This window comes from Salminus brasiliensis, chromosome 21 (genome assembly GCF_030463535.1).
Source record: "Salminus brasiliensis chromosome 21, fSalBra1.hap2, whole genome shotgun sequence".
Lineage (NCBI taxonomy): Eukaryota > Metazoa > Chordata > Actinopteri > Characiformes > Bryconidae > Salminus > Salminus brasiliensis.
In genome coordinates this window covers 29,959,639-29,976,434 of record NC_132898.1, presented here as the reverse complement: position 1 = coordinate 29,976,434, position 16,796 = coordinate 29,959,639, and the positions used below count along the sequence as shown (strand labels likewise).

The 16,796-nt window shown below is 41.8% G+C and overlaps 1 protein-coding gene and 1 long non-coding RNA gene across 2 annotated transcripts in view; both read right to left on the bottom strand.

Annotated features, from left to right (window-relative positions):
• Positions 1 to 9,810, bottom strand: part of ncoa3 (nuclear receptor coactivator 3) — a 43,217-nt gene extending 33,407 nt beyond the window's left edge. The window contains exon 1 of the mRNA XM_072665848.1: positions 9,731 to 9,810. The gene's annotated coding sequence lies outside the window, so the exon portion shown is untranslated. The remainder of the gene's footprint in view (positions 1 to 9,730) is intronic.
• A 564-nt stretch (positions 9,811 to 10,374) lies between these two features.
• Positions 10,375 to 16,796, bottom strand: part of LOC140543442 (uncharacterized) — a 9,453-nt gene continuing 3,031 nt past the window's right edge. The window contains exons 2-3 of the long non-coding RNA XR_011978177.1: positions 12,851 to 12,963; positions 10,375 to 10,720 (exon numbers count right to left, since the gene is read on the bottom strand). This is a non-coding gene — a long non-coding RNA (uncharacterized lncRNA). The remainder of the gene's footprint in view (positions 10,721 to 12,850; positions 12,964 to 16,796) is intronic.

Here is a 16,796-nt window from a genome sequence, read left to right as displayed (position 1 = left end):
GGCTACAACGTCTCCACTAAGGACACAGAGAGGACACAGAGAGGACACAGAGAGGACACAGAGAGGACACAGAGAGGACACAGAGAGGACACAGAGAGGACAGAAACACTACATACAAGGTCTTCATATAGTGGTACGCTAGGCCAGGCCAGGTTATGCTACATGGTTACTGAGAGCAGTCACAGGTGACGTAAACCAGCCAATAAAAGCAGAGCTGGTCTTTCTTTCGTTGTTTTATAAAGGGAAAGCGACATTTTTCACTTTGAGTAAAAATAACAGGGTGGTAAACTGACCTGTAAACAGCATCTGAGCATTTTTCACCCCATGCACTTACTATTTATCCAACAAACAGCTGAAACACTCACTAAATGCACTCTACAGAAATTTTAACACAAAAGAAATTTTATTAAAAAATAAAAATTAAATAAATGAATAAATAAAAACAACAACCTTGGTATGATCTCACGCTCAAGTTTAAAAAAAAAAAAAAAAAAAAAAAAAAAAAAAAAAAAGCTTTCACCCTGCAGTGGAGATCGGCTGCCTATACTCAGCAGGTCTGGTGCAGACGTGCATGTGCTTGTAGAGACTAACTGACTGCTGCTGAACGGTGAGCCTCTCTGATCAGGCCGTGCCAAAACACAACACGCGCTCGAACCCGCTTCTTACGGCGCTGTGCTAATTACGCTGCGGCGCAGTTCCTCGTGCGTGTGATGTGTGCGGACGTCGTCAGGCACATCCACACCGCCGCCACCGTCTGCGTGACCTTGGGCCGGGCATGCAGGAGTGTCGTCATGGCAACGTGGCTTTACACAAGCAACCACAGCTGGATGCAACTTTAACATTCCTCTTAAATTCGAGCGGTGCTGTAGTACGCTAAAGGGAGCCATAAACTTCAGTGCGCGCGCACACGCGCACACACACACACACACACACACACACACACACACACACACACACACACACACACTCTCTCTCTCTTAACACATACACAGATGCCATGCAGAGCCTCAGTGAGTGACTCAAAGAGATTTCAAACAAACAAATAAGTAAATTACTTTGTCACGCGAAATCGAGCAATTATTTAATTTTATTACATTTACACTTTACCTTTTTTTGGGCCAAAATGCTCTTCACAGCTTTAACATCAATAGGTGGAGCTAAACTGCTGTAGACTGAACAGGGGAGTGTATGTAAAGGTACTGGGTTTTGTACTGTACTGAGCTAAGCTCACAAAAGCAATGAGCTGAATATGAGCTTGGAAATGAATTTATATATATAATATATATACACACACACACACACACACACACACACACACACACACACACACACACACACACACACACGGTATATTTGCCATTTAAATTTCATGTTAATCCATTGAGTTTCAGCTCAAGTTGAACCAATTAGATCACTGCAAGCATCATAACAACTGGTGTTAATGCAGAAAGCTTGAGGATCCAGAGACACTTGAGGAACAAGGAACACTCTGCTCTCAAACAGTAACATGAAGGGAAGTAGACTGTGCTCAAAAAGCCAAACAGCAAAACCCAAGAATAAAACCCATCTGGATTCCATTCATTGCACTGCCTAAAGGTGTACAGTGATGGAAGAACGAACAGCAGAGGGGTTTAATTTATCACCCTCTGTGGACTTCATTCAACTATTAACATTTCCCCCTTCTCTCACCTGGTGCTGCGAAGGCCAGAAGTAAGATGTCAGAAGTCAGAGGGCACGCTGAGGACACAGCAAATCATTAGGAGCTATACGGTCGGGGCGATACGGTACAAAAATGTTGTATCATGACTTTTAAAGACATTTTAATGAGTGATATGTTAATTAAGTGATATTTATCATGATATTGTGTCGTGCATACAGCATTCACCACAGTATTTTTTTTCTACTCCATCCAATTACAACGAAACGATATGTGGTTGGTGTGGCGCAACAGATTACGCCACTACCTGCCATGTTGGAGACTGGGGTTGGATTCCCGGTCTGGGTGGCTATGCTGCACTACACCAATAAGAGTCCCTGGGCAAGACTCCTAACCCTCCATTGGCCCTCCTCTGTAATACGAGCAACCATGTAAGTCGCTCTGGATAAGAGCGTCAGCTAAAATGCCTTAAATGTAAACGATATAGTCATACAAGTTAATTGTAAATCACAATAAAACTGATCATAATTCAAGCATAATAAGCTAGAAGCTATGCATCAGGCCAACTGGTTCTTTAAACATAAACTGGTTTCATAGAGAAACACGCATGTCGTACAGATTTTAGTGCAAATAATATTTAAAGAACTTTTACATCAGGTGAAAATCCTTTTAATAGCTTGTTCTTTACATCATCTTAACATTCGTGATTAGCTGACCAATAGAAACACACCCCCAAATGACTTGAAACTAAATCTTTTCCCATGGACCCCCTTTCAATGTTACGAGAGGGTGTTTTTCTGGTCCTGTAATGTCGATATTTTGGAAAGATGTGTGTGTGATGGAGCCACGGTATACTAATCAGACCAACTAGCAACAGCTAATTCATGACTTTATGTAGTCTAACTGCTTTATTACACAGCAATGTGCACATGTTTTAGGCACATGAGAAAATGATATTTAATAAGTTGGGGCAAAAGCAATTACTGCATCATTTAGGACAAAATATGTACATTTTACAATAAACATGAATAATTAACATGCTAATTAGATGACCGCTGTGTGTCAGCCATCTGCCTCTCAACAGTTATTGGTGGATTTGTGCGTCCATCTATGTTTGTGTGTAAAACGGACCAATGGGCACTCAGAAACTGCCTCTCACTAGTTATATAAACGCATCACACTACACTGTTAATAGCATAAAGTCATTGAGAAACTTTAAAAACTTTTCCTCCCTCCGAAGTTTAACACTTTTAACAGTGTACATTTCTAAAGCTGAGACTCTGGTGAACCAATTTCAAGCATTAAAACATCTCGTCCATTTGAGGACAGGTGTGTTTTTATGAAGAATTTCCAAATTCGGACATTCGATTTTCAGGTTTGGGGTCAGATTCTCTCTTCACTCAGTTCTGCTCTAGGTCCCATGGGATCACATTATAGAGACAGCTGAAATTGTTGTAGACATAAATGAAAGAAAGTGCCCTAAAAGGCAAATTTAAGAAGATAAGAAAACAGCCTTTTACACTTCAAAGGGCAAATCAATGCTTCATGAAGTTCAGCACAGTAAACATATTTATGCCAGGTATTTGTTTATGTTTTATTATAATGTATTTTAAAGGCGGTGTACACACACACACACACTTACTGTCCAGGTAAATAGTTCCCAACAGTTTGCTCTGGCATCAGAAACTTTTGCACAGTGCCCTATATATGCTCTGCTCTGCCCATATACAGAAGCAGTGCAGCAGTTAAGAGCCAGAGCAGCGGCCTGCGTCGACACCTTTAACTTGCCTGAGGCAAAAAGCCACCACCAAGGCCAAGGTATCAGGTTTCAATTGGGGCAACAATCAAGCTGTTGTTTCAGCAGACTGTCATCAGCAGCCACACACAGCCAGGCTGCACTTTCTACACTTAGCACACACACACACACACACACACACACTCCAACTAATATGCCTCAAACTCCCCCCCCCCCCCCCCCACACAAGCAATTGTCTCCCGTACACACTATTTTCTCCCTCACTCGCTCGCTCGTATGCACACACACACGAAAGCTCTGACTCCACACCGAAAGAATGCCACCAATTCAAGCCCTTCGAATGGTGCTGGTGGAAAAGCGTACACAGCCCCCCCCCCAAAAAAAAAAAAAAAGACGGTCAGCCAAACAGAGGTGATGAGACATCTACTTTTCACTCTGCGCACTTTTGCTGCTGCTACTGCTCTCAACACACCCCAATCGATACTCAAACTCTGCTGGGGTGTCCAACAGCAGAGCTCCTAACACACACACACACACACACACACACACACACACACACACACACACACACACACACACACACACACACACACACACAACCAGCTCCAACACACTCGACAGAGTGGCGGGCAGCCACATCAGCGCCGCGGCCGAGATCAACTCGTTCAGTTGTGTTTACGGAGTTCAGTAAGGAGCAGCGAGGTGGACGCACATCTGCGAGGTTCAGCGCGGGCGTGTTCTAGCTGTGTTGACGCAAACACCAAAAAAACTGGTCTGTCGGCTGCAGCCTTTCCAGACTGAAACTAAGTCAGAAACCAACAGAGGCGCCTCATCTCCTGAACGAGAGAGAGAGAGAGAGAGAGAGAGAGAGAGAGAGAGAGAGAGAGAGAGAGACACACACAGACACTAACACAGGCAGACACACACAGCATTAATGAGTGGCAGAGGCAGGGAGGAAGCCAGGCCTGAGCTCTAGCATATGGACGAATATAACATACAGCAGTGATGCTGCTACAGACTGCCTTCACTAATTTTCAGTTAAGGGGTTGAAGAGACGCTCTGACCCACATCTAAAGACCTAACCATCAATACACCTACTCATCTCCAGCGCCAACGCAGTGATCTCTGAAGTGACATTTCCTGCTTTGAATATGGGAAAACCCCCAGTTCTGTATGGTGAAGGTGGAGGTTACTTTGAAGGACTACAGATGCTTTGAGGTTGGCTCTTGAGGACAGGCTGTTTATTTTTATTTATTTTATTATTATTATTATTATTATTATTATTATTATTATTTTAATGCTAGATGCCTCTAGGCTCGCCACAATAATTATTTCATTTGGACAAGGTCATCCCAGAAATAATTATGATAAACTATATGAGCCGTATAATAATAATGGTAATATAAAAACATCAGGATGCAAATTTAACTCCTGTTAAAAGCAATAAACTGTAATTTTTTAAAGAATATTCATACATTGGAATTGGGATACATGATTAGGGCTGCATAATATATCGTTTCAGCATCGCAATTTGCGCACATGCAGTAGACACATCGCAGGAAGTGCAATGTTAAATAACCCAGTAACATTAACATTATATCTACCCAAGATCATTTAGTTCACTCCAATATTGGATACATGTAGCGCATTATTCACAATCATGACAAAATCCTGTATATTTTATATTACAATATATAATCGCTGAACAACAAAATTTCACAATGCCAGAATCCCCCCCTGTATCGTGCAGCCCTACATATAAGGTGGATAGTTAAGTTACATTTGAGCTTGACCACATATCACACACGTAGAGAGAACGTAGTCTTCTTTGTTGTCCAAGGCTGGAAAGGCAGTTTGGCATCATTCTGAGATGATATGAAAAGTCTGAAGCATATTTTTCAATGGGTAATATTATGGTCAGCAAAAGTGATCGAAGTAATGGCCATATATTGCATGATCAGTCGATAATGTAATTATTGTGACAGGCCTAGTTGGCTCACTAGACAATACCACTGCAAACGTATAACTGCCCTGTCTTCACCATCGATCAGTGTGAGGAATGGTATTCCCGCCCCAAGCCCAAGTCTCCTCAAGCTTCTTGCCTCTATCCCAATTCCTGTGTAGCTTTCTAATGCAGACTTAAATACACATCATTTTTTATATATAAATTTTATCTGCCCCCCCCCCCCCATTTACTCTCCAACCTCCCCCCATTGCACATGATGCCCCCATCACTAGTGAAGGCAGACAAGCAAACACCCCATCCGAAGTGTGCACAGTTGAGCTGCTCATTTTCTGAACTGCCGCCGAAGCAACATCGCCTGGGAACCAATGCGCCTGGAGGAAAGCGCCCCATACTCTACACCAGCAACAGCCAGCATCGCAGCGAAGGGGAGAGCGCCATCTACCCAACCTGGAGAGAGCAAGACCAATTGTGCTCTCTCAGGTCCATGGCTGCCGATGGTAGCTTCGTTCCATAGCCTAGGTTGAAGCCGAGGGAGAGCGGCTCCTTGGTCGTATTGTCCTATGAAGACGGCTATGTAGTAGCCTGGTGGTCACACAAATGGAATAATCTAACAAAACAGCGTGCTGATGTCACCTAAAAAAAAAACCAAAAAATAAAAAATAAAAAAAACTCCAACTCTGCTCTGGAAGCTTCATTTTACACTATTGATAGTAAAACATGCCTTGACAAATAGTAAGAGGGTTGGTTGAATTCTTGTGAAAGGACTGGTTACATTTTAGGACTGGTTTTACAATTAGGACAAACAGCATTTATTTTGGGTTATCAAATGTATAAAATATTGATCCAATAAAAACATCCGTCAGACACCAACACTCAAATGCTCTATTTTTCTTCAGCGATAAAGAGTTTGTACTGATGTCGCATTTCTGTTGCAACACACCTCCTTAAGTCAGACGGAGTGGCAAAACATTCTGCAGCACGGCTGTGTTTATTCGGGAAAACGGGAAAAGGGAAATTGAACAAGCCATTATCTGCACTCATACTGACGGGGAACACCCCCCCCCCCAAAAAAAAGTGAATCCTCAAGTGAATGGTCTTATGACAAGTTCAGGAACAGTATTTGACTGTTTTCAGGGACACTTGGTAAACTGGGTGATCCAGGTTTGCTTGCTTTCCCCTTTACTTAATCTTAGCATGTCGCTAAATTCACAACTACAGTGGGCTTGTCCCCCCCCATCTGTTTTCAGAGCGTGACTTCACCACCCCGTCAGCTCCCACTCGATTCGGGGCCTGAATTCCTGCCGTTTTTTTGCGAATTGCAGAAATTCATTAGTTTCTCACATGCATACGCTCTATTGGGGTGGAGCTATGGATGCCCTTTTACAGGCTTAGCAGAAGTGAATTTTCAACCATTTGGGGGCGCACTAGCCAGGTTTGAATAAGCAATAATGTCATTTTTTAAAAACACCATAATATTTCTAGTATTTTAAAAAGAAATCTGCGTATCACATCACTCTGAGCTGGATCTATCGCAATCAGAGGGTGGGCTTAGAACAAACAATGCTGTAAACGAAGCCAACATACACACACACACACCTTATACAACTCATTGTCGTTTCAGGCACAAAATATAAAATACCTTTCTCGCTTAAAGCAAACTGACGGCCACATCTCATCTCACATGCTGCAAAAGCCAATCCTCTGATAACGATTCACAAACAATATATTGTTCAGCCCCAGGCCAAAGCATCCGCGACTGCCCTCTCGTCACGACCCCCAGCTACAGTCAAAGAGCCTGACACAAGATTGATTCATAGTTAATGCAGCCTGACACCCCCGTGAGTGTGAGAGAGGGAGGGAGAGAAAAGAGGAGATAAAGGCAGAGAGAGCGGGAGGGAGGAGGGGGCTCTGCTTGCGGTCAGTGTGAGGAAGAGTTCAGGAGGTCTTTTCCCACACACCGAGCGAGAGAGGGCGAGACGGCGAGGGAGCGAGAGAGACAGTTTTCCGTGAGCGCAAACGCCGACAGACAGCGCTGGGATAGACAGACAGACGGAGGCACTGGCTGTTGTAGTACTGTTGTTGTTTTTCTCTCTCTAATGTTCACAATCAAACGTGACCGCTGCTCCGATGGCGGCGCGTCTGCCCAGCACACAACCATGCAAAAGCTGAAGTATAATTTACAGAGGAACTTTAAAGAAACTTTGAAGAATTTCTGTAGAATTAAATGGTGAGTTTTTTTATATATTTATTCAGTTTTAGAGAAATCTACTGGGTTTATTATCGTCCACAGCAGCGGTGAATGAAACCAGACCAGGCTGAAGAGCTTAATGCCTAGAACAGCTACAAGGCCTAAAATATATTTCTGCTATAATAGCTATTCACAGGTTGTTAGAAAGCAAAACAGTCTCAAATAAAGCTTATTTTACCTTTATCTACATTACATGAAAAACTCAGATGACAAATGCAGGTTCACTGCATGCTTCAGACCCTACATAAAGTAGCTGTATTTGAACTGCAGACATCGCATCCCCTGGCTCTCCATCAGTCTACACTGAATTTCAATAAACTATTCAGGAATGATCAACGGGATCTATGCACATCTTACTGACGAGGCCTCCGCCAGATCAAATCTGAGGCATCATCTAGCCTACCTGCACCTCCAGGCAGGTAATCAGATGGAGAGGAGGGGGAAGAGCATAGCTTGTAGACACAGTCCCGTCCTCGGTTTCTTCTGGAATCAAGGGTATTAGTAGCAAGAGTCATTTTTTCACTCCAGTAACTTCAGGAAAGACTTAACGAGAAACTGAATTCTGGAACATTGCTGGAAGGATCTGAGGGGGTTCAAGTCTCCACAAGAGCATCACTGATTTCAGGTGCTGATGCTGCATCAGTTAGGGGCCACTAGATCACAGAGGCCACTCCAACTCGTCCTCAAGGTAGAGGAAGGCGCTCCATCACCAGTGAACACAGTTCCACTAGTGGGCAGTGGGCCTGGTGACCTCAAGCTCATGTGCTACTGCCCAATCTATCCGCCATGCCTTTCTATACGGATATAGCTACATGGTGTGCCGGCAATGGGTGCATTGAATTCAATTGCACCTATTGTTTACCTTTATTTCTATCACGATCAGTGCATAAACCACTGCGTCCCTATTGTGTGTGTCTCGCTTGCATGTGTATACACACACACACACACACACAGACAGACAGACCACACGAGAACTGACCATATCTAACTGAACACATCCTGGATGTTAGTGCTACTGTCAAGAGGAACTCAAAGCCGCAGTCACACACGTGATTTATTTATTTTCCTTTTTTTTTTTTTTTGCAAATGTTTAACCAATACCCAGTCAACACACCTCTGCGATTACATTAGCTGTTAAAACTTAAGCGAAATTTAATACTGGCCTTAATAGAAATTAAAAAAATAGTGAGTTGACCAACAGAGCTCTTTATCAGGCAGCTGATGGTCTGTGTTTGTGGCAGTAGATCTGGATCAGTGGGTCTAGCCTTCCAGCTGCTAGTCCAGAGCAAGTGTATATACTGTAAACACTAAACCAAGGCACTGCTCTGTACAGAGCCTCCTTTCACATTTCTTACACAAGCTAAATAGCAGCAGTCTGTTTACTTTAACAGAGCACTCTTCTCCCAGCACAGAAAGCTTGCCTGAGCAGTTTTCACAATGGCGAGAAGACAGCCAAGTAATGTGGCTCGGTGGGCAGCTGACTTGTGAGCAACACTGATTTTCCCCACATGCTGTCTAAACTAGTACACTACAGCAGTTGGGCTGCAGTACAGTACAGTGCAGTGCAGTACAGTGCAGTGCAGTGCAGTAGCCAGCTAGTCATAACCCACTACCGAGACGTGCTCCACGCCAAGCTTCAAAACACTGCCCTTTAAACACTGAACTTGCTGAGGGAGATAGGAGGAAAAAGCACAGGCATATTTCCGCGATACTCAGAGCCGTTTGACAGGGAATTAAGCTGTTTAACACTGTTTTAGCTAGTTTTAGTGACTATACAATTCCGACAACGAAGAAACTACATTATAAAAAGACTGATAAAATAACCACAACAAAAACAAGAGCAAAAGCAAACAGACAGTGTTGTAAAAAATTATAATAATAAAAAAAAAAAAAAAGTAAAGGTCTACCAGCTAGTAGCACTAACTAACTAACTAACGCTGCTGGACTACTACGGTTGTCGGTCTTGGACAAGCAACTGACTATAAAAGATGTCGAGCTCGAACAACAGAAACCCCGTCCAAAACATCCTGCACAGCGTTTAAACTGCTCCAGCAACGTCCACGCAAACTGGAGGTGCTCCCGTTCGCCACCTCGGTCACTTACCGGTTTAAAAACGCGTCCACAGGCACACGCCAGCTCCTTTAAGCCACTTCTGAAACCTCCGCCATCTTCAGCACTAGCTGTGTTTGTTTAAATGGGAAACACTCCCAAAGCGCAGAGAAGCCCTACTCCGACCGCGGCGATGGGCATGCTGGGTAATGTAGTCTTCTGAGGCGGAAGACGCGGGCCATCTGCGTTCGGTATCGGGGGCCTAAAAAACTACAAGTTCACGAACCCCACTCGGAACGAAAACAGATAGATAGCCGCTAGGAGATGCGAAGTTGTGGTGATATTAGAGAATATAGCTATATATTTATTTGTATATATTTATATTTTTATATATAGTGTGCGTTTTTTTAAGCTCGTAAACATAGTCTTCACGTAGGTCAATTAAGTATAGCTACATTAACTGTGTATACGTTAATTTACGTAGTTCGTTTTGAACTTCCTGGATAAATAATAAATCACTTTCACACTTGCTAATAATTTATTATTGTAGGTATAAGTACACATATATAGACAATAACAATAATAATATTATTATTATTAATATTACTGAAAAGGAAAATAATAATTAAAAACATGCATATATATAATAATGTGTTCCATTATCATAAACTGTTACGTAGTTATACACATACTCTTTTTCCTATTATAATGAATAATATACTTGTTTAATTACATTAAAATAAAATAAAATAAAATAAATACACTGCAAATAACAGTACATTTAATAAACCTTCAATATTGTGTTGGACATGATTAGTGGTTGTCAAGCCTTACATAACAGGCCAAATGGAGTTGTAGTGGCTGATGTAGATGGTTGTTTATTTATTGTTTATCTCATGTCTGGCTACAGGATCCACAGATGTTGTAGGTGCTATGTCCCCCAAAGACCAGACTCAGAAGATAGCGCTGGACTTGTCTCCATGGTGACCTCTCAGGCATACTAGTGTTGAATTTCAACTGTTGGAGGAGTGCTAAAGAGGGAGGCTGGGAGAGAGAGAGAGCATGGACAGAGGATGGAGGGAGAGAGGGAGGGAGGGAGGGAGGGGGAGGGGAAGAATTGAGAGAGAGAGAGAGAGAGAGGGCGAGAGAGGGAGAGGGTGGGCTGTTGTAATTAGCTCATTGCTTGCTGTTTCCTGTCATGACTGCAACACAGGCCTCTAATCTCATCTGAACAAGAAGAATGTGGACATGCAAATGCTGAATTAAAGTTAGTAGGCCCGTATACAGCAGACAAGCTTGCAAATTTCATGTGATTTGTCCCTTTTAAAGCCTATCTGACGGACCAGCAAATTGCAAGAGAGTTGAATCAGAGCTTCAAACAACTTGTGCATCTGTGACATTCATATGAAATCAGCTCTATGATCAGTATATATGTTTCCATGTGCATCTGTCTGTCTGTCTGTGTGTGAGAGAAAGAAAAAGAATGAGAATGCCTCAATAACATTCCTCTGAGGCCCATAGACCTGTTTGTGCCCCTCCCCCTCTTGCTAGTAAAAAAAAAAACCCTTACCAAGACCCCCCCCCATGAGTGAGAGATGCTTCCCCCCTTAAAACCCCCACCCTGTATGTCTCCTTTGAAAAGGACAGGAGATAGCAGTTTGAAAGGACAGGAGATAGCCCCTAATCGTCTCTGGGCCTATAGATCGTCTACCTGCAAACACCCAATCATTCTGCTCTCCCTCTCCTCACCCATCCCCCTCTTCTCCGGCTTAAGTGATTGGCAGAGTCCAAGAGAGGATCACGTCCAGCCCTAATATGCAAACCTAATATGACTACCGTGAAAACGAATCAGGTCCACTGACTGAATGCACAGCTAGAAATGTCTGGTCATCTAAAAAATAAAAATAAAAAATAAATAAATAAATATATATATATATATATATATATGTGTGTGTGTATATATACATATGTATATACATTATCTATCATTATTCTTACATATGTAAATGATGATAGTTTTAAAAGAATTTTAAAAATTTGGCATTTTGCCATCTTGATCACATATGTTCACCCTCATTGTTCATGCAGAAGATCTAGGTTAGGATTAGGAGAACCCCCTTCTCTAGATACCAACTTACTGCAGCCTAATTTTTTGGCACAATTTAGGAGCAGGTGAAACTGATGTGTCATACATAACACGTTGCTCTGTGTATTATCAAGATGTTTCCTTGGCTTAGACTGTATGTGTGTGTGTGTGTGTGTGTCTGTGTATTTTGATTTATTAATGCAGCAGGGATTCTCACGGACAGCTGTCCTCAGCAAAGCTCTCAGGAGCCGAAAGAGCCAGTCAGCCGAACAGCTCCCTCAAGTGGCTATCTTACAAAATGAGAAGTCACTCAACCACAAATCTAGCAAGTGAAGGGTCCCAAAGTTCACACCTGCGGTTTTGTGTTCTGGTGTGTGCAGATGTGCTTTCCGGCAAGTGTGAAGTGTATGCCATTTCTGATAAAATTACAGTGCGCCAGGCCCCTAAGCTGACTACTGACTGAATTCTACACTGAAATAGAGCTCTGCGTTGAGCTGAGCGTGCCTGTACCTCACATGGCAACACAGTGGTGATATTCTAGCATGTAGTTTTGGAAATGTTGAGGAAGAACACCATAAGAACATCATCAGTAACTGGCTGAACACGAATGGCCACAACATTGGGCCTTGTTCGCCAGACACGTCTTCTTAAAACCCACTCACACAGTTTTCACAAAGATTCTGTGTTTTTTTATTTGGCATTTGTTCCATTTGCGAGGACAATGGGATCTATTTCCCCAAGAACAAATCTAAGAACATTCTTATGAAGATTTTAATAAATGAGGCCCCCTATGCCCTTAAAATCCCCCCTGTGGCAGACTGGGGTTCAGTTCCCTGGCTGGGCAAGCACACCACACTACACCAATAACCCTTCCTGGGTAAGACTCCAAATGCTACACTCTCCTATCTGTGTAATATGATTCAAATTTCAGTCCATCTGTAAAAGAGCATCAGCCAAATGCCATAAATGCAATAATTTTGAAAATGTGTCTCGTCACTGTAAACCACAAAGTGCAAGTGTGGACTTTGGGATGAGTCCAGTTGTTGTAGTAAAGCAGTAATGGATGATGTTTATTGAGGTCCTCACACCTCTGAAGTTGTGTCGTCGTTTTGTAGTTCTCTCTCTGGGGAAAATGAACAGCAATTTTGAAGGCCACTACCGTGTCCCGTGCTCCACCTGCCCCTTCTCCACCTGTCCACATCTAGACAGAAAGATAAGAACATTAATTTAATAAATACAAACATACAAAAGTTTAAACCTGATTTTGTCCCATCAAGTATTAAAACCCATCTAAAATACTAAGCTAGTGGCTTAGAGGTTAGAGCTCTGGGCTGTTGATGACACCCAGGCTCAGCAAGCTGCCACTGTTAGGCCCTTGAGCAAGGCCCTCTGCTCTCTGCTCCCTGGGCGTGGGGCGCTGGCTGCCCACTGCTCTGGATGGATGTGTGCTCACTGCCCCTAGTTTACTAGTGTATGTGTATGTGTGTGTGTATGTGTGTGTGTGTGTGTGTTTGTGTTTACTACAACAGATGGGTAAAATGCGGAAGGCACATTTTGCTGTAGCTACATAGTAGAGTGACAAATATGTGCACCTTTACCTTTTTTACCTTTAAACTGGCACCATGACATCATTTTATCTAAAATAAAATATTCTCAGTTTTAATCTTTTAGCTAGTACAGTTAATGTAAACAAATTAAACAAAAGGCACATTGACACAGTATATAGAAGTGTATTATTTTGCCATTATATGTGTAGAGCTATACATTTTTTGTAAATATTCTTATTAAATATTATAGTTATATATTTTAATATAATTTAATAATTTAAATAAAGCACTTCGGTTTACACTAACAGTTGTATTAAGACTGTATTACATGTACAAGGCGCCTCACGTTTGATGTCCAGTAACGATTACAATTGCCATGGCAACAGCGCCGTCTCTGATTGCCGGAACCCTGTTTAGGATTATGGGTAATGTATTTCAAAAAAGGGAGTCAATAAAACTCGTGTTGTCTGAAAACAGACTGAATCAACCAGTCCGAATTCAGTTGCTACATACAATGCGGTCTCTCAGCCTCGTAGTTCGAAAATAAAAATAAAATGAAAATAAACGCATAAAAATAAAAAGGATAGGGTAGTGAGGGGTAATGAGAAGAAGGCCATAGAGGCGGTGACAGACTTACTAGATAGCTAAATCATAAACACTATCTAGCTAAATATTTATTTTTTATCTTAATTCTCCTTATTCTTACCTGTTCGTAATTTCTGTTGAATTAATTCGCAATTATTAATAATATTATTAGGTTATTCGTTATGCTGTTAGCTAGCTATCTGTTATTACTTCGTATCAGGGCTGGATGATATTGAAAAATACCATCGTTGCAATATTATATTGTGTCATGGTTTCAGAAAAAGTGGAAAACAAGCATGCATTTCAGTCAATAATGAAGGAAATCACTCAATTGTATATGGATGAACCTCGCAGATTTATCTCTAATCTACACCGGTCCACATTGTTTTTTAAATTAATGCATTTTAATATATTTTTTTTTCAATATAAATTTGTTAAATATATATAGAGAGATTTGTCATTTGTAGAATATATATGTTGTAAAAAAAATAAATTAATTTAAAAACAGTGGGATTGATGCTATTCAAGGCCCGTAGCTGAGTGTTAGTGGCACTGTCCTCAAACCCATCTGTACCCCTGAAATGATGGCCGATATAAATACCAAATATAAATAATAAATAGTTAGGAAAACCTCGCATCAGCAGACTGTCTGTTTGGCTCCTGAAAATAAAGTAAATTAGCTAACTAGCTAGATAGCTAAGGTTTTCCCTATGTGTTAGCTAGCTACGTTAGCATTAGCTAGCGTTCACGCTCCAAGACTGCTAGCTAGCTAACGTTAGCAACTGAAATGAAACAGCTAGCTAGCTAATGCTAAAAGATTAAAAACAGCTAATATATGTCATTATGGCTACTTTAAACGAGCTAGCTAACTTTGCTAATGCTAGTTAGCTAGCTAGCTAATTAAGATAGCTAGCACAACCGTACTACAGTTAGAAGGCTGGCCATGCTAACTCTACATAACGTTTATTAAACGTTATACACCGACCCACCACATTGTTAACATCGTGTTAATGAGAAGGACCACCACCCAGGGGCAGTGGTGCAGTGGTGGCTCAGCGGTTAGAGCGCTGGGATATTGATAACAGGGTTGTGGGTTCGATTCCCGGGCTCGGCAAGCTGCCACTGTTGGGCCCTTGAGCAAGGCCCTTTACCCTCTCTGCTCCCCGGGCGCTGGAGTTGGCTGCCCACCGCTCTGGGTGTGTGTGTACTCACTGCCCCTAACACATGAGTGTGTGAGTGTGTGTTCACTACCAGATGGGTTAAATGCGGAGGACACATTTTGCTGTACAGTGACAAATACGTGCACCTTTACCACCCAAATAGTACAGGTGGATGTGGGATCCTGCTCATTGGCTAACAGTATGCCGACTAGATGGACTACAGTGTGCCTATATGGTCAGTTGAGCTGATAAAGTGGACAGTGATGGACAGTTAATGAAGTGGCCGGTTCAGTTTATGTTTTAGAAAGCGACTGATTTTTATTAGTATTTTTACTATACAGACATATTTCATAGTAATACACATTAATATCTTATATTATATAATATATTATATATGATAATACTTATTATATATATTATATATGACATAATATACATATTATATCATCTTATATAATATTAACCGAGGTGGGTGTAAATATGCACGTGGAAATAGCTACAGAATACAGTACTCATCTGAAGCCTCATCTACGAGTCTATCCTATTGCACTCAGTGACCACTGGGTGGCGCAGTTACCAAGACAGTTTAAAGAAAGCTTTTCCCTACACCACATATTCCCAGCCCCAGTCCTGGAGAACTTACCCTGCTCATTTTAGTGTGATCCCTGGTCTAACACACAGTAGCTAGCTGTGGTAGGGGTACTTCAGGACCATGTTTTAGGAGATACTGACCTAGACCTTACATAAAATAATCAATCAAAGTCCAAGGTCAGATAGATATAATACTATGTATTTATTGCATGGTATGTTGGTTATTAGGGTGCTTTCACATTCCATAGTACCTCCTGACACATAGCCTGGTATGCATTATTGGGAGTTTATGTCTCTATCTAGGTATTATCTGTATATTCAATGTTAAACCAGGCCTATAAATAAACAGAGCCCAGCTTTACTAAACAAAAATACGTAAGTATTAATAAAGGCTGGAATTGTAGGACCTCAGACAAATTGTAGAGGGTGATTTGAGTTGATGCACAATAAACAAGGTAATAAAAGATATTGGTGGGCTATAGGAAAAAGGCTCTTTTTGTAGGTTTCCCCCTGTTCTCTGTACACCCATTTCTGACACAGATGTGCAAATGCACACACACAGCTTGTCTAGTCCCTGTAGAGAACCACTACCAATAGAATCTGACTCCCTGGAGCAGATAAGCATGAGCCTATTGCCACCATGCCTAATACCAAGTGAGGGTTAGAGAGCTAGGTTAATGACATAACCTTGAAACGACAAGGTCAGGGGGGTGGGGACCATCTGTTAAGTGCAATGTTCTGGTTAAGTGTTAAGTTTTAAAAACATATGTGTTATTTCAAAGCACAATAATATTAAAATAATACATTTTAATAATGTAGCATTCTTGGCAATGTAAATATATATGAAAAACCTGTTTCTATTATTGTGACCACGAAATTCTTAATCCTGGACGAGAGATGGATTTATTTGAGGATCAGTCGAGTGGCCTGTGCCAATCTGTCTATCCCGGTTCCCTAACAGCTACCACTCCTGCCACCACAAATTTTCCCCACACCGAAAGAGCTGTGAAATACTGAGCTCACTGCGAGTGCTCATCATGGAAGCACTTTGAATTGCTGCCTAATTCAAGCAGTGTGGATAATGCAGTTACAGCCATACTGAGTTGACTGAAGGGCTCTCCGTCTATCCACTGTGGTGCGTGGACATGTTC